The sequence below is a fragment of the Dipodomys ordii genome, unplaced genomic scaffold (assembly GCF_000151885.1).
Source record: "Dipodomys ordii isolate 6190 unplaced genomic scaffold, Dord_2.0 Scaffold140, whole genome shotgun sequence".
Classification (NCBI taxonomy): Eukaryota; Metazoa; Chordata; class Mammalia; order Rodentia; family Heteromyidae; genus Dipodomys; species Dipodomys ordii.
The window spans coordinates 985,944-1,003,610 of record NW_012267356.1 but is presented as its reverse complement, the minus strand read 5'-3'; the positions used below and the strand labels follow the sequence as shown (position 1 = coordinate 1,003,610).

General features: G+C 38.0%; 1 protein-coding gene across 1 annotated transcript in view; it reads right to left on the bottom strand.

Annotated features, from left to right (window-relative positions):
* Positions 1-17,667, bottom strand: part of Lhfp (lipoma HMGIC fusion partner) — a 225,535-nt gene that overhangs the window by 153,089 nt on the left and 54,779 nt on the right. The window lies entirely within an intron of this gene.

Sequence of the window (17,667 nt, the reverse complement as noted above, 5' to 3'; positions counted from 1 at the left end):
CAAGGTCATGCATTTTACATCACAGATGATCCAAACATGCTCAGGGACAAATTGGCCTTTAGCCATTTGAATTAATGTGAAGTGTGTCTGGGTAGACACTTTATTTTTTTTACCATTTGCCCTTATTGTAAGATAAAGACTGTCTCTTTCTCCTTTCTGGGGATTTCTCTTTGGCTTAACAACTCAATAAATGCTTGTCTCTGATAATCATTTGAAGGCATTGTTTTAAATCTTCGCTCTAGATTTCTAATTTATCTCTGTCCCACAGTAAAGCAGCTCCTACTCTTCTAAACCAGGTGATTAACGGGCTCACTGATTGTCTTTATGTGATATAAACAAAGTCTTATCAGCCATTTTGCTACATGAGTCATGATGAGGGAAAGAGGGGAAGAGACACACATTGAAGGAATTGCTTTTTAAAAAATAAGTTTTATTCACTAAAGCAGAAAACTAATAATAATAACAATAGTAATCATAATAATAATAACTATGGGAAGTCTCTCAATAAGTCTTTAGCCCATTTGTTAATTGGGCTGTTTTTTGAAAGTTTATTGGGGGGGTTAATTTTTTGAGCTTTAAGTATACTTTTAATATGAGGCCCTTGTCTGATGCATAGCTGGTAAAAATCTTCTCCTACTCTGTGGGCTTTCTTTTGATCTTGTTCGTTATTTCCATTGCCATGCAGAAACTTTTCAGTTTGATTCAATCCCATTTATTCTATCTTTCTTTGATTTGTTGTGAGTCTGGATCTTTACTTAGGAAATTATAACCCATGCATAGGAGCCCTAACCTCATCCCTGCCTATAATATTTTCAGCGTATTTGGCCTTACATTGAGGTCTTTGATCCACTTAGAATTGATTCTGGGTGATATATAAAGATCTAGTTTCAGCTTTCTGCATATGGATAGCCAATTTTGCCGGCCTCATTTGTTGAAGAAGCTATTTTTCTTCAAACCTGTATTTTTGCTCCCTTATCAAATATTAGGTGGCTATAGATCTGTGGGTTCACTTCTGGGTCTTCTATGTTGTTCATTGGTCCTCAGTACCAGTACCAAGCTGTTTTATTATTATTATTACTACTACTACTACTACTATGGCTTTGTAATAGAGTTTGAAGTTGTTCTTCCTACTAAGGATTGTCTTTGCTATTCATGGTCTTTTGTTATTTCATATGAATTTTTGGATTCCTATCTCTATATCATTAAAGAATGTTGGTTCTGATGGGTATTGCATTGAATTTGTAAATTGCTTTATACAGTATTGCCATTTCCATGATAATTCTTCCAATCCTGAATTGTGGAAAGTTTTTCCATTTCCTTAGTTCTGCTTCAATTTCTTTTTTCAGATTTTTAAAATTTTCACAATAGAGGCACTTCACATCTTTAATTTTTAGGTGTTTGTTGTTGTTGTTGTTATTTTTTGGGGGGGGTCCAGTTGGCCTGAACTCTGGGCCTGGGCGCTGTCCTTCAGTTCTTCAGCTCAAGGCCAGTGCTCTACCACTTGAGCCATAGCACCACTTCTGGCTTTTTTCTTTTTGCTTATGTGGTGCTGAGGAATCGAACCCAGGGCCTCAGGCATGCAAGGCAAGTGCTCTACCACTGAGCCACCTTACCAGCCCCTGTTGTTGTTTTTGAGGTTATTACAAATGGAGTTATTTTCCTGATTTCAGTCTCACCCTTCTCATTGTTGGTATACAGACTTTCAGAAGAAGAAGTAAGAATGGTCAAGATACACACACGAAGAAATGTTCAACATCTCTGGCCATAAAAGAAATGCAAAGCAAAACAACATTGAGATTTCACCTCACCCCAGTTAGAATGACCATTATCAAGAAAACTAACAATTGGGGAGGGAGGGGGAAGGCTGGGAAGGGATGTGAAGGGTAAACAAAGGAGGAGGCTGCAATGCTTGGTAAGAAATGTACGCATTATCCTGCCCATGTAATTGTAACCCCTCTGTACAGTATGTTCACAAATAAAATAAAATTAAATTAAAAAAAAGAAAACTAACAATAAAACGTGTTGGTGGGGATGTGGCCAAAACAGAACATTACTACACCATTGGTGGGAATGTAAACTTGTTTAACAACTCTGGAAAGCAGTATGGAGGCTCCTCAAAAGACCAAACATAGAGCTGTACCATGACCCATCAAGTCCATTCCTGGACATTTATCCAATAGAACACAAACAAGCCACACTAAAGCTACTAGCAAAGCCACATTCATTGCAGCATTGCTTACCATAGCCAAGATATGGAATGAAACCAGATGCCATTCAGTTGACAAATGGATCAAGAAAATGTGAGATATATATATATATAGATATATATATAGATATATATATAGATATATATGCAATGGAATTCTACTCATCCATCAGAAAGAATGATATTGTACTATTCATAAGGAAATGGAAAGATTTGAAAAAAATTACATTAAGCAAAGTAAGTCAGACCCAAAGAAACATAGATTGCATGTTTTCCCTTATTTGTGGTAACTAGAATGTGTCTATAAATCTACAGGTGAACATGGATGGCATTAAAAAATACACTAGACTATGATAAATTATACAAATCTCTAGTCATTCACACAGTAAGACCAAAGGAGGATATTCTTAGGAAAGGATAACATAGGCACAATAGTTATATGCATCTAACTATACAAAGTAATATTCATCAAAATGAACTCCATGAAGTAGAAAGAAGAGGGTTTTTTCCCCTTTGTTGCTGTTTTTTTTTAATTTCCTTTTGTCTTGCTTATTTGTTTTTCTGTCTTTGGAAGGGTAAGGGGAGGCACAGAAATGTTGGGCAAAGGGTGAACAAATGAGCAGTGTCACTAGACATATAAATACAATGGTGTCACTAGACATAAAAATACAACTTGTAGGTGGGGACAGGAGGACAATCTGGGAGAGAGCAAGGGAAGGGATGATGTTATTCAAACAGAAATGTACTCTTTATCTGACTTATGTCATTGTAACACCTCTAAATCACCTTTAGAATGACATTAAATACATTTAAAAATTACTATGGGAAAACGGTTTCTCAAAAAAAGTTCAGCTTAAGTAGAGTTTTAGATGAATTCATTTCTCAAACTATATAATTTCATTTCTCAAATTATGTAATTACAATGTCCTGTTCCCTGTATTCATACTTAGCAATTTAATTTCATTAATAAAAATTCAACCAAGGAATACTCAGAGTCTTTTTGCATTTTCACGTATCCTAGGAGGCTTAAGACTATAGGGACTAATTACAGGTTCCAGTTGTCTAATCCTGGTGAAATGGTCTGCTAGCTTGACTCCTGTGAGCTTCAACTTTTGCTTCTGGGCAAAGCCTTATAGTAGTAGTCCTCAGTATAGCAGTAGCTATGCTACACTTTCAGAGGCCTCTTAGAAATGAATGTAAAATATTTGTACTGGCAAAGACCTTGTGCCTCTGGAATAAGGTAATTTATTTCTAGCCTTTTCTGTCTTCTACCACTTCAGCTTCACATCGCAGACAGGATGTGATGTATCATTCAACTACACTCAAACATCTTGGTGATAAGTCTGAGCATCCTCTGGCTTGATGGTGCTGGCTTAGGGTAACAAATCCCATACCTGTCACACAGAAGATGATCGTAATTAATCTCTACATATTCTTCATTTTTCAGATAAAAGATAACTCATAAACATACAGACTTCCTATCAATCCTCTTGGTGTTACAAATAACCAGTTGAGAAGAGCAACAGGGAATAAAGTTCATAATGAACAGACAGATGAATATATAATACTGCAACAACAGGGACTAAAAGAAGAAAGCATGTCTGAGCTAAGACATTAACACACCAGAAGACCTTGGCTAAGGCACTTGACCTCAGTAAGCCTCAATTAGCTAAACAGTGAAGCTGAAAAAAAAAGTTAAAAAGCCTTGATGAAAATTGGATGCTGAATTTCATTTGCTCTGATGAGTTTGCCTATGTGATTTCTTAATCCCAAAGACAATAGTTAAAACACAAAGCAAATATCCAAAAGAGCCAACCCAGGAGGGAGTACTATCAATGGTATTGGATATATTGCATGAAGCCCCTTACAGCGGCCTGTGTAGCACTTGATTAATTGAAAGCATACCACATGATGGTAATTTAAAAAAAAATTCATGCTGGAAATAGAAAAGGCTAAAAAAAATGCTGATCTCTCTTCAGGACCCTCCAACAATACTCTTCCTAAAAGTTGCTTCAAAGAAACCCTACTATGGTGAGAAAGGGAAAGGTTTTCCAAATGCTTGCTCTGAAAGTTTCCAAAGAAAGATGCAGCAGGCTGCAGGGGGAAATGAGAACTTTCACACTTCTAAATTATATAATTAGTTCCCGAGCACCCAGACTATTTAAAATGCAATTCACTGATTGGAAAGGAAACAAATAATGAAGTTCAAAGAGGCCAAGTGAAGATAATACTTGTTCATCTAGTGAACAGTTCATGGCATAGAAAAAGGAAAAAAATGTAGATACATGAGCCACGTTTATGCTCCAAGCATGGAAGACTTTAAAGGAAATCAGCTAAAAAATTCTTCCCTTGTTCTGTTGTTGTTGTCCAAATACACACAGGCTCTTCAGCTTTCTGTTTTTACACAAAATCTCACATAACCTGAAGTCATCCAAGCATTCTGTTTTATCACAGTTATCTATACTAAAGATCACAAATAGGTGTCTCGGGACTAAGAGTATTTTTCCATCCTCTACATCCAAATATATATCTAAATTTCCCCAATTTTTATTTATTCTATTGTCTTTAAGTAGTTATACAAAAGGGTTTCCATTTAACAAAGCTGTTTATAAATACAAAGTGTCTTGATCAGAATCCCTGGAAACGGTCCTAAGAGCAATCATCTGTGGCTTTTTGCCTGAGACAGTTTCTCTGATGTTGTTTCCTGGAGTCACTAATTTTTAATTAATAATTAGTTTTATTTTCCCAAAAAGTCAGATGGGAAAATAAATTCTGTGGTCACCATTTCCACATCTCCTGACTCCTACAATCTATGCTATAACCACCATAGGCAGGTCTCTATCATACTTACTATATTTGAGCACTGAAACAATCCCTTAACAAGACTTTCTGTCCTCATGAAGCCCTTCCCTTCCTCCAATTCATCTATTCCCTCAAAGTGGTCTTTCATAAGATCAAATCTAACCCTCTTTTTCAATAATTTCCCTTTTTTTCAGAATAAAGTTTCAAAGCTTTAGAGTCATGAAGCTCAAAGTCCTTCATAAATTTAGTTCCTTAAACTTTCTTTACGTGTTGTATTCAACTACACTGGCCCTGATTGCTGCAAAACTTAGACTTAGTTTTCTCAGATTGAAGTGCCAGCCATTTAAGTTTTAGAAAACAAATTTATTTCTGGCACATGGCAAATGTGATCCACAATGCTTTTGCTGTAACTGTTTTTTTAAAGAAAAAAAACTGGATACCAACCATGACATATTTTTTCAATGAATTCATAGTTTTTAATCCATCCATATTCTGAATGTACTAAAGTAACTTCCTACTGAAATTTTCCTGTAGAAAAACCATTTTGAATGGGAATGTATTCTCTCTCTCTCTCTCTCTTGCTCTTTCTCTCTTTTATTAAAGAGATCTACAGGGGGTTACACTTACATAAGTAAGGTAATAAGTACATTTCTTGTTGAATTTGTTACCCCTTCCTCATTTTTCTCTTTGGGAAGGAATTCTCTTACAATACTTTTTTTTCTTTTGCTAACTGCATGTTTTCATATCTTCTAAAATATTTCCCAGACTTCCTGATAGTCTATATCAGAGAAATGTGTGGAAAATCTTTAGGCTGGAAATGTCCTCATTAATACACACTTGTATGGTGTTTAGATTCTTCTTTGATAGCATTCTCAGCTTTGAATACATTAAAACCACGTAAAGACATTTTAAAAGTGTAGATGCAGCCAGGCGCTGGTGGCTTATGCCTGTAATCATAGCTACTCAGGAGGCTGAAATCTGAGGATCGCAGTTCAAAGCCAGCCCAGGCAGGAAACTCTGTGAGACTCTGATCTCCTATAAAACACTAGAAAACTGGAAGTGGCCCTGTGGCTCAAGTAGTAGAGCACTCGCCTTGAGCTGAAGAGCTAAGGGAGAGCGCCCAGGCCCAGAGTCAACAACAACAACAAAAAAGTGTAGATGCTCACATGCCCCCACCTCTAACTTAAAGTCTGCTGGTATTTCCTGAAGGGGAACAGCAATGATTAGAATCTAGTATATGATAGGAAAATTCAGCACCTGAGCAAACTAGCAAAATCAAAACAATTTAGGGTCAAAATTAGGATAAATCACTAAACTAGAAATTAAGCATGCAGCCATTGTTCAACATGTAAAAAACTTGAAAATAAGTAAATCAACCTACTAGAGTTTATATATAATAGTTTTACTTCTTTTTTATTGTGAAAATACTGTACAGAGGGGTTACAATTACATGGGCAAGATAATGAGTATATTTCTTATCAAGCATTGTAGCCTCCTCCTTTGTTTCCCCTTCCCATCCCTTCCCAGCCCCCCCAATCCTCCCCCCCCCACCAAAGTTGTAAAGTTCGTTTTCGACATGACAACTTGTACTTCTCATTGTTGCAATGGGTCCACCTGTATCCCTATTTAAAGGATTTGTTTTTCCCCTTCCCCTCCACAAATTATACCGACATCAAATACAGTGAAAGCAGGGGTTATACTGCGGGGGAGGGACATACAAAGCAACAAAGAAATAATCTTATAAATATATTAGAAACAATCACATGAAAGAAAAAAAAACATTTGAGTACATATGTATTCTTAGCTAGTCAAATTTTACAGAATCCTAATGTGATACATGCAAACACTAAACAGGAGGCAAGAAGATCATCCATATGTGCAAGTAAAAAGCTATTATGAGAAAATTGGAACTGGAGTTGATCTGTCTTTCTAAGTTAACCCTAAAATTTTTCACATTATACAAATAGTTTTGTTTATTACATTGCCCATGATAACAGTTAAGCCAAGGGGCATTTTAAAGATATATTATTCGTGAGTTCTAAACCAGAGATATTGTTCACTTATAAGACAACACACATAGATATGAAAGTTAGGTCGTCAGGCAAATGTGTGATATTATTCCAACAACACTTTTTATTTGCTAAGAATTGGCTAAGAATGAAGGTCCAAATAATTAACCCTGTAAAATCTAAGATAGGTAAGCTAGAATCATCAGCATCTGTGCATACAGGCTTCTCAGACACACTTCTATTTGCCAAGAAGTAAAACAACAACATAAATACCAAACCAAAACATTACTGAAGACCACATTATTCATCTATCTATCTATCTACCTATCTACCTATCTATCTATCTATCTATCTATCTATCTATCCATCCATCCATCTATCCATCCATCTATCTATTTATCTAGTTTAATACAGCAGCCATCAGGTAGTTCTCCCTAAGCCTCTCTATATGCATGTGATAAAGGTTTGGTCATTAGGGTAATGCCATTCAGAAGTTGTAGAAATTTTCAGGGGTGAGGTTTAGGAAGAAGTCAATCATAGGTCACTGTTATATTCTCAAAGTGGATTATGGGACACTGATTCTTTTCTCTTCTCTTCTCTTTCACTTCCTAGCCATGAGTTGACTTTTGCTTTGCCATGTTCTTCAGCCAGGAAGTGGTGCCTCTCTATAGGCCTTAAAAACAATGGGCTCACCTAATCATGCTTACTATGAGCTAAAATTAACATGTCCTTTTGACAACTTAATCATCTCAACTATTTTGTTTCAGTGATCAAAAGCTAATAGATCAACTCTTCCATTTCCCTGACAGCTGTCTTACTTTCATAATTCTAGGGTAACACAAGCTACCTGCAGCCTTTGAGGGAGATCATTAAAACAAATCAGAGGAAAAGGCCCTTGCCCACAGCTTCAGTCAATATTTTCCCCAAGTTTCGAGATGTCCTATTTTTAACTACATCGCTATCCAGGGCTTCACTGTGCACTACCTATGTGATCCTTTCATCTTGAATAGAATCTGAGCAAGCAGAACTTCAGAGGGTCCTGAAATTCACACATTACTACATAGCCAAGTTGTACTGTTAACCTATGATTTGCTGTACATGTGTTTCTCTGTTCAAAAGGAGATTAAAGATTAAGAGTGAGGATTAGATTACCTCTGCAACATTCAAACAACCTCTGGCTTGATTATCAGGTTCACATCATTTCATCAGTAACCAACTACAAGATTTCCTATAGCAATAGGCTGCTGATAGGATTTGCTGCATTTGCCTTGTGTATATTTACTGTTGTTTATTAATCAAACCTCCACAGAAAACAATGCTTTTATCGGATAATGTAAGTAAAAAGCAGGGAGCCTGACTGCATTTGCTGCATGGAAAGCAGAAAATGTTTCTCCCCACACCCCTGCACATTCTTTCTCACTTTATCCCGTTATACTAAAATAAATCCTTGCTAAAAAAAAATTGGGGGAGAAAAAGAAAACAAGATGGAGTCATGATAAGGAATCTTTATCAACGTAAATATGAATGGCATATTTCACTGTGCCTAATACCTGAAAAATTATCTTGCTGATGACATATTTTCTGTGAAGGTTAGAAGAGAATAAAAGAGAGAGCATGTGATATGACTTAATTCTGACCAACCAACAATGATAGGCCAATTAGTGAAGGGGAAATGAATGGAATCCTCAACGTTAGCCTGTCACAATTCTCTTGTATACCTGCCTCAGTATTCCATTGGTTTTCCAGTAGCTTTCCTTATAGTCCTCACCTCACTCTTTTCCAAAACACATTCTGCTTTCTTCCAATCCTCTGTCACCACAGGAGTGAGCATTTTGCCTGCATGTCACTTTCACCAACGTTTTAGCAAACACTCACTATTTATCCTATATGAGTTATTGAATAAGTATTTGACCAATCTTAATTCAGTTTACCGCTCCTAAAAACCTTAAAAGAGCAGGGTGTGAGGGGCACATGTCTATAATTCTAGCTACTCAGGAGACTGAGATCTGAGGATCCATGGTTAGAAGCCAATCAGAGTAGACAAATTCTAGAGATTCTTATCTCCAATTAATTACCAAACAGCCAGACTTGGAGGTGTGGCTCAACTGGCAGAGTGCTAGCTTCCAATAGAGAAAGCCAAGCAAGAGTACAAGATCTTGAGATCACTGCTTAGTGCTAGCACAAAACAAATCAAAACAAAAAGAAACCAAAATGCTTAAAATGTAGTTCATAGGGCTGGGAAGGTGGCTCAGTGGTAGAGCGCTTGCCTTGCATGCCTGATGCCCTGGGTTCGATTCCTCAGCACCACATAAGCAAAAAGAAAATAGTTTACCTCATCTTTCAAATACAGAAACTGAGGTACCAAAGATTTTAGTAAATTCAGTAAGTGTATGTAGTTAATAAGTAGTACAAGAGCACTCAAAGCTCAAAACTTGGGAAGGCTGGTTCCTGAGTCCTTGATTCTAACCAGCGGCACACTAGTCACCAGCACTGCCAAATCCAAAAATCTTTGGCACTTGAGCCATAACCCAACTCATCAATACCCTTCATGATAACAGTGTCTATGTTCCACACATGTGTCTACACCTGTCAGATCTACCTGTGCAGGTAAAGTTCACAGCCTTCCACATGCCCTCAGAAGTCCAGCTTGCATGTTGGATATCACTGAGATGAAAGTTTCCACCAAACAAGATATTCCCTCCCATTTCAAATTTCCTCAGGACTTAGGGCAGATATATAGACATTGACATAGATACGATACAGAGACACATAAGAAGGGGGAAGGGAAAAGATCATTTCTGTACCCAAATGAGAAAACAAGAAACTGAATAACCCTATAAACATATATGTTTTATAAACACTACATGCAACTCTCATCCCAATAATTTTTTAAAGCCTTGTTTGTGATCGTTTGGGTAAATGCCCAAAAGTGGGATTGCTGGGATAGGGGAGCTTTATGTGGAGTCTTTTGAGGAATCTCCATACTACTTTCCAAAGTGGTTGAACAAGTTTACACTCCCACCAACAATGCAGTAGGGTTCCCTTTTGGCCACATCCCCTCCAGCATCTGTTATTATTAGAGTTCTTGATTATAGCCATTCTAACTGGGGTGAGGTGGAATCTCAATGTTGTTTTGATTTGCATTTATTTTACATTTCTTCATGTGTCTATTGGCCATCTTATTTCCTCTTCAGAGAAGTTTCTCTTTAAGTCTTTAGCCCACTTATTTATTGGGCAGTTGTTTCTTGGAGGATTTGTTGTTGGGGGACTTAATTTTTTGAGTTCTAAGTATATGTACTACTATGTTTATCACAGGATTATGTATCATAGCTAAGATATGGAACCAACCCAGATTCCCTCAGTAGATGAATGGATCAAGAAAATGTGATACATATATACATGTATATCATATATATATATATATATATATATATATTTACACACACACACACACAATGGAATTCTATGCCTCCATCAGAAAGAGTGACACTGCCCCATTTGTTAGGAAAGGGAAAGACTTGGAAAAAATTATATTAAGTGAAGTAAGCCAGACCCAAAGAAACATAGGTCCCATGGTTTCCCTTATTTGCAATAACTAGTATAAGTCAAGGACAAGCAGAAAAGATCAAAAGCTATGTACATATGACCATATAGGATGATGTTAAGCTAAATGAACCCCAAGATAAGGACTCAAGTGGTTTTTTTCTTGCTTGCTATTGTTTTTAACGTATTTAAAATGTACTATGTGATTTTTTTGTTTCTTTTGTATGTTCTTCCCCCACGTTATAACTCCTGTTTTCACTCTATTTGATTCCAGTGCCCTACATCTTGTATATACATTTTTTCTAATTTGGGAAGGAGAAGGGAAATAACAAAATGCTGAAATATGGATACAGGTTGACCCAGTGTAACAATGAGATGTACAAAACACTGTTGAAAACGAACTTTACAACTTCAGTGGTGGGGGGAGGAGTTGGAGAGACGGGGAGGGAAGGGAAGGGAAGGAGGAGGTAACAATGCTCCATAGGAGATGTACTCACTACCTTATTCATGTAACTGTAACCCCTCTGTGCAGTATTTTTACAATAAAAACATAAAAATAATTTCTTTAAAGCACTTCAACTGCAATGAGTAATGAAAGTAAATCTGCATCTAGCTAAATGAGGACGGAGAAACATCCCTGGGTTTGTATTTTGGATCCTTTCTGCCTGTCCAGCCCTCAGATGCATCCGTTTTCATTCCACCAGCCACTTCACATGAATGTTTACCATCAGACTTGCTGATTCCACACAACAAGATTAGAGACTCGGACAGCATTTCATGAAGCCAGACATGCATTCCTTCCACCCCAGCTCACTCTGCCTTTGGACCCATCAATCTAGTGTCAAAGTACTAATCATCTCCATTAAAATTCTGTGCAGCCTCATTTTAAATCTGTAATTTTGAAGGCTTTAAGTGACTCTCCATTGGCAGAAACTGAAATGCTGAAATATGCATGACCTTAGGTTGGATACCTTCAAGAATCAAGCAGTTACATACTGAGAGCACCTTGCCCTGACATTTATCCCATTTGTGTCAACCTTTAAGTTACATATGCATTCACATTTTCAAATTGCATATTTAATCATTCTGTTCACAACTCTGTGAAATTCTCCTACAGGGTTTTCTTACCTACCACATTTTAATTTTTTGTAGGTTTTTTTATTTTAAAAATACTCCCCAGAGGGGTTACAGTTACATGAGCAAGGTAATGAGTACATTTCCTATGGAACATTGTTGCCTCCTCCTTTGTTTTTCCCCTACCATCCCTGCCACCTCCACAATTACTCACTCCCCCCCCCTACCTGCCAAAGTTGTAAAGTTTGTCTTCAACATAGTGTCTGGTACATCTCATTGTTCCAATGGGTCAACCTGTTTGTGTGCAGGTACTGAAGCTTGAACTCAGAGCTTGGGCACCACCCCCTTAGCTTTTAAGTTATCCTTCAGATACAATCTTTCTGAGTCCCCCTTAAAACTGCTGGCTCTAGGGGACACACACATCACAGCATGGAAATATCTGCAACATTAGATCTACTAAAAAAGTGTATCTAAAAATTCACTTTCTGGTTTAAAAATGCTTTGTGTTTTCCTTCTCTTTTTTCCAGTCATAAATCTTCTTCATGAAATAAGGACTTAGGATATTGCATACTCCCGACTGTTTTCCTTTGCACAACTGATCCCGAACTCACTAAACTTCGCTCCCATCCCCAACAAAGAGGCCTTTGACTTCCATGCTGCCTCCTGAGGTGATCTGCAGCCAACCAACCAATGAAAGCCAAGACAATATCATGCAATGAGCTCAAGTGCAAGAGACTCTTTATGGGATTCTGAGAGAGAACCAAACAGAAGGGACAAATAGCTTTACTTGGGGCAGACTTCATTGATTTCAGTCTCCTGTCCTTCTTTGAACTATTCATGACATAATTACACATACTGTTTAAAAATAAAAAGGTAAATTGCACAACCTAATAAGCCTAAATTTAGCTCCTTAGGGAAGAGATGACACTATGTCTGGGATTGTTTCTTATGTTGCTACGTTTGGACCCACATAGCTGTCATCTCCATGAGAAGACAGTATGTTCTCCCCAAACAAAAGCCACTTAATGCTCTGTGGTCAGAATAGACTATTTGAGGTTTCGCATCTTGCCCTAGACCCCAAAACTTCCCCATGCTGATGCTGAGCCAAGGGCTACTTGTGGTTTCACATTCCTCTTCCTGTTTGCTGGTAGCTCAGTTTTCATAGTTACTTTCAGCCTTCCCAAATAGAACTGAAGGTCCATAGCCTAGAGATCAACTCATACAGAGCTCTTATTTTTTTTTTCCTTTGGTCGGTCACGTGGCCTGAACTCTGGGCCTAGGCACTGTTCCTGAGCTCTTTAGCTCAAGGCTAGGGCTCTACCACTTGAGCCACAGCACCATTTCTGGCTTTTTCTGATTATGTGGTGTTGAGGAATCAATCCAAGGGCCTCATGCATGCAAGGCAAGCACTCTACCACTGAGCCAACTTCCCAGCCCCAGAGCTCTTAATTTTTATCACAGAAACCTCTCTGGAGATAACAGAGCTAAAGCCCTGTTAAAAGTTATCAGAAATACAGATTCAAGCCCTTCCGGTTACATCTGTTTCTGATTTAATCCATAATTTCCACCTCATTTCTGTAAGATTCACAGTCAGAAAGCTTGAAGCCAGAAAATGTCATTTTGTCTGACCTATCTATTTTGAACACATTTGATAGCTCATGTTCTAGTTCTAAATTATACACAGTCTCATCTCCTTCCCATAAAGATAGTCTGACCATTTTGTCTTTGTCAAAAGTAAAAGGATCAACCTATTCACAGTAGGAAGCCAGCTAGAGCTCAAGCAAGTGGGCAGGTTGGCACACTGGAACCCTAGGAAACTCCACATTTCTAAATACATCCATACTTTAGTCCTGTTCTGTACAGAGCTCAAGCTGTATCTGTTACCTAACAGGCAAGGTACCACCAACCTTAACGTACAAATTCACCCTTTCTCTTTGCCCGAAAAGAAATAGATCTCAGAATATTGCACAAGCTGACCCAAAAGGAAATGTAAAACCCTTCTCATCTGGTTCTATGGTCACCTTCAGAAGTTTCTAAAAGCAGAGTTTAGAGACCTTACAAGCAACAGTAAATACAAGCACAGTTGTGACCCGAAGAACCAGACCAGGCATCTCACCTTCCCAGAGGCCAGCAAACCAAACAGACCAGCCTCCCTGTGAACCGCTGCCCACTACACTGCCACTTTTACAAATGAAAGTAGTATTTTCCCATCTCTTTCTCTCTATGATATTAAAAATTATTTCCATTTTAGGGAAAGTGGCAGGCAAGATAAAACACAGTGGGGAACAGAATTTATGAGTTGCTTCCCGCACAGCTGGGCTACAATTCATGCACTTGTCACCCTGTTGACAAGCTTAAAATAAAACTATGATTTTTTATGTTTAGGTCCCCAGATATCCTTCCGGAAATTCCTTCTAAATTCATTTATCCCCTTTGGCAAGGAGAATTAATACAACACAGTGTGAATAATAAATTTATTTATTGTGTTGCTTAAACTCTTCAGGATGGAAAAAATATGTATGACTCGATTTTCAAAGAATTACTGTATCTTGTCAAAAGAAAGAAAGATGACCAAGGTAGTGCCGAATAGCTTCTGTGTAAGACAGCTGGAGGGTAAGTATACTGTTTCCAGTGCCCAATCAGCAGAGACACCCACATCAAGAAAGAATACAAAAACTCATGCCAATTTCATCATTTAATGGTAAGGCCTGTGTGCCATGAGCTCATGCGTTCCTATTACTTTCAAAGTCTTAACAAGTGACAAGAAGACAATTGCTCATGGATGGCACCTTTGTGGGCTCATGAATGATGTGTAAAGCCATATACTTGCTGTGTGAGACATTGTACCTCAACTCATTTAGGGTCTAAGGACAGAGCAAATGCAAAGGAAAACAATTGTGTCTCATTGATGTGTCTGTGTTGGATGTTCTTATCTCCAGTATGTAAAAGGGAAATTCAGGATTTTGAAAAGTAACTCACTGGTCCACCTAATAAGTCGGAGTTGAAATTCAAACCAAAGCTCATCAGCTTTCAGTTTTGTGCTGCACAATACATTGAGCCATTCACTAAAAAATAAAAATAAGCAAATCAATGCATAGGAAGTCTTGTCTTCAAAGTACTAATAATCAGAGGAAGAAAAAATATACAGATAAAACAAGCAACCATACCACAATACAAAGAGGGGAAAAAAGATTTCACAAAGTTGTACATGAAGTGTAAGAACTGGAAAATTGATGTGGCAGATCATTTTATGACTAGGCTTATTCAAGGATTAATTAAACCAATTCCAAACTGCAATTGAGTATTTTGTACATACTTAGCACAATGTACTGTATATAGAGGGGGGTACTTTAGTAAACTGTGGAATCATTTATTGAGCTAGTGGGATTTTTTTCAGATGAATATAGTAGAGAAAACATTATGCAAGAAGAAAGAAGAGCCTGTGATACTACATGGAGATCTCAGAGAAGCTGAGACCCCTCCAGGAGCTATAAGAAGGTGGAAGGTATAGAGACAGAACATCTGGAAGTAAGGGCAGGGCAAACGAGCATCCTATCTGCCTGTACTTGGGCCTTGAACTATTCTGGCTGACAATGTAGAAACATCCTGTCACTGGAAGTTCTCTATGGGCCTAATTGGGATCAGTGTCATCATTCCACAAACTCAGAAGGTACTTGGGGGTGGAGAACATCAGGCCCACAGGCTGTATAAGCCCCCACACAACCATTTTGTTAAATGACAGCACAGATAAGTATGCTTCCTGTCAGCTACCTGTGGCCAGTCTGCCTGTATTGATCATTTTGTCTGGTCTATGATGATGTTATAAATGTCTAAGTGGTTCCTGACAGAATGAAGTTCCCTGCTCATTTAATAAATGATAACCCTCCCCAGAACTGGGTAACTGTCCTGCCAAGGTAAACAAATGGTACTGCAAGCTTTTGACTAAACCTAGGGAATCAACTTGAGAAAAAGAGTCAAGAATTCACTGGGAGATTCAACTCCCAGCTACAGTACATTGCAGACCAAGGTCCATAGACTATGTTCCTGGTCAAGACCTACAGCACCTGTATCTGCCAGGTAATGAACCATTGTTAAAAAACACAGCATTCACCTGTATCTACAGCAACTGAGGCAGTCTATTTAACTGCTGCTGCTTTCACAGAATAATTATTTCTAAGTTAACTCATGCCTGCATTTGGCATCCCAGCTAACCAACGAACTACAGCGTTTCCCAAGGATTGGTATGAGGAAAGTTTATTGGCAGAACTTCAGAGCAAATACTAAAACCAATCTAGATGTGGACCATTCCCTAGTGGTGTGCTATTAGGAAACCTTTCGGGGAATATACAGCATGCTGTTTGTAAGTGAAGAAGAGGCTGGGACAGCAGAAATGAGTTGTTTTGCAGAAGAGAATGAACGAGCCCCATTAGCTCTGTTGTAATAACTGCGCTTACATTTTGTTCCTCTTTGACCATATAAAAACTTTAAAACAATGAAAAATTTAGGGTGCACTTTAGTATAGTGGAAGAGGTTATTTTAAATGAATAAAAATGTACCTAAATTCTCTTAGGATTCCAGACAGCACAAGCCAAATTATCTTTGTGATGCTGAAGTATATCTATTTACATTTAGTAAGAAAAAGAAAAATATAGAGAACTAGAAGGAATTTGAGGCCATCCCAGATAACAAAGAAAGAGAGGGGGAAGAGGGAAAGAGAGAAATAAAAGAGAGGAAAGAAAAGAGGAGAAAGAAAAAGAGAAAAGGGAGAGAGGAGAGGAGGAAGGTTAGGAAGGGAAGGGAAAGCAAGAGAAGGAAAGGGGAGGAAAGAGAAAGAATTAAGAATTTACAAAAGCTGAACATTGGTGGCAAAAAGTTGCTTAGGCTTCATATTATGATACCATATGAGAACCACAGATATCCAGGAACCTCCAAAACACATGCCCCGATACTTGACAGGTTTCCTCAACAGAATTCAACCATTGTCTTAAGAGCACAGGAAATTCAATTGGAGAGCAAATAACTTGTGATATACCAATGACATCTTTCAACCCTTCCGCACTTGTACACTTAGGAAAGGAGAGTAATGGGACATAAGCTAAACCCATGTCCCAAACACTGTGACAACAGATGTCAAAGCAGACCTGAACGTATTGTTGACGCAAGTGTTTTCAAAGGTAGTTTGTGTGCTTTGACTTTTTGATCTTCTACTCCTCATTGATGGCTCTAAAAGCCATATTTCAGATCTATATGAAATGTAATGCCAATGGTGGCATTTCTAACATGGAGATTCTGGAAATTACTCCTGAATAATCTTCCCTTTCTGTTTCTCCCCTAGGTATTGAGAAACTGCCTGCCTGAAAATCCTGCATCCCTCTAATGCCCACCCTAAACCACTGTCTTCTGTCAGAGTAGTTTCAAAAAGCAAGGTCCACTTTGCTCCTTCTTTGCTCAAAAACCCTCCATGTCTCGCAGGTGCCATTTAAATTAAGTATACAGACACATTCCTCTACAATTGGTATGTTTTCACCTAACTCTGCTCTGCAAACACCGACAATGATTTATTAACTTAGTTTTTGTACAAATACACTCTCCCTCCAACAAAATCCTACATGTAGTCCAAATAATAGAAAACAAATAAAATGTTTTATTGTCCCAATGTTATCTCATAATTCAGATATATATCATTTGCTTCCTATAAAGGCAAATACTAGTAGTTCCTATGTGACCTGTGTCATAGTCCAGGAGATCCAAGGAGGATATTCCTCCATTTGTTTCTGAGTTAAAGTTTGCCATGCATCAGAATGGGGTGAGATTCATAGTTATCTTTAGTAGAGACAAGAGTACTCTGTAGACTTGTAAACTGCCATATGGTTGTGTTAATACTGGTTTATGCTGAGTACTTAGCTCCACAGAAAAATACATGTTCCAAATAGAATGAACTTTACAACTTGGGGGGGGGGGAAGGAAGGAGTTAGGATGGTGGGGAGGGAAAGGATAGGAGGGGGAAAACAAAGGAGGGGGTAACAATGCTCG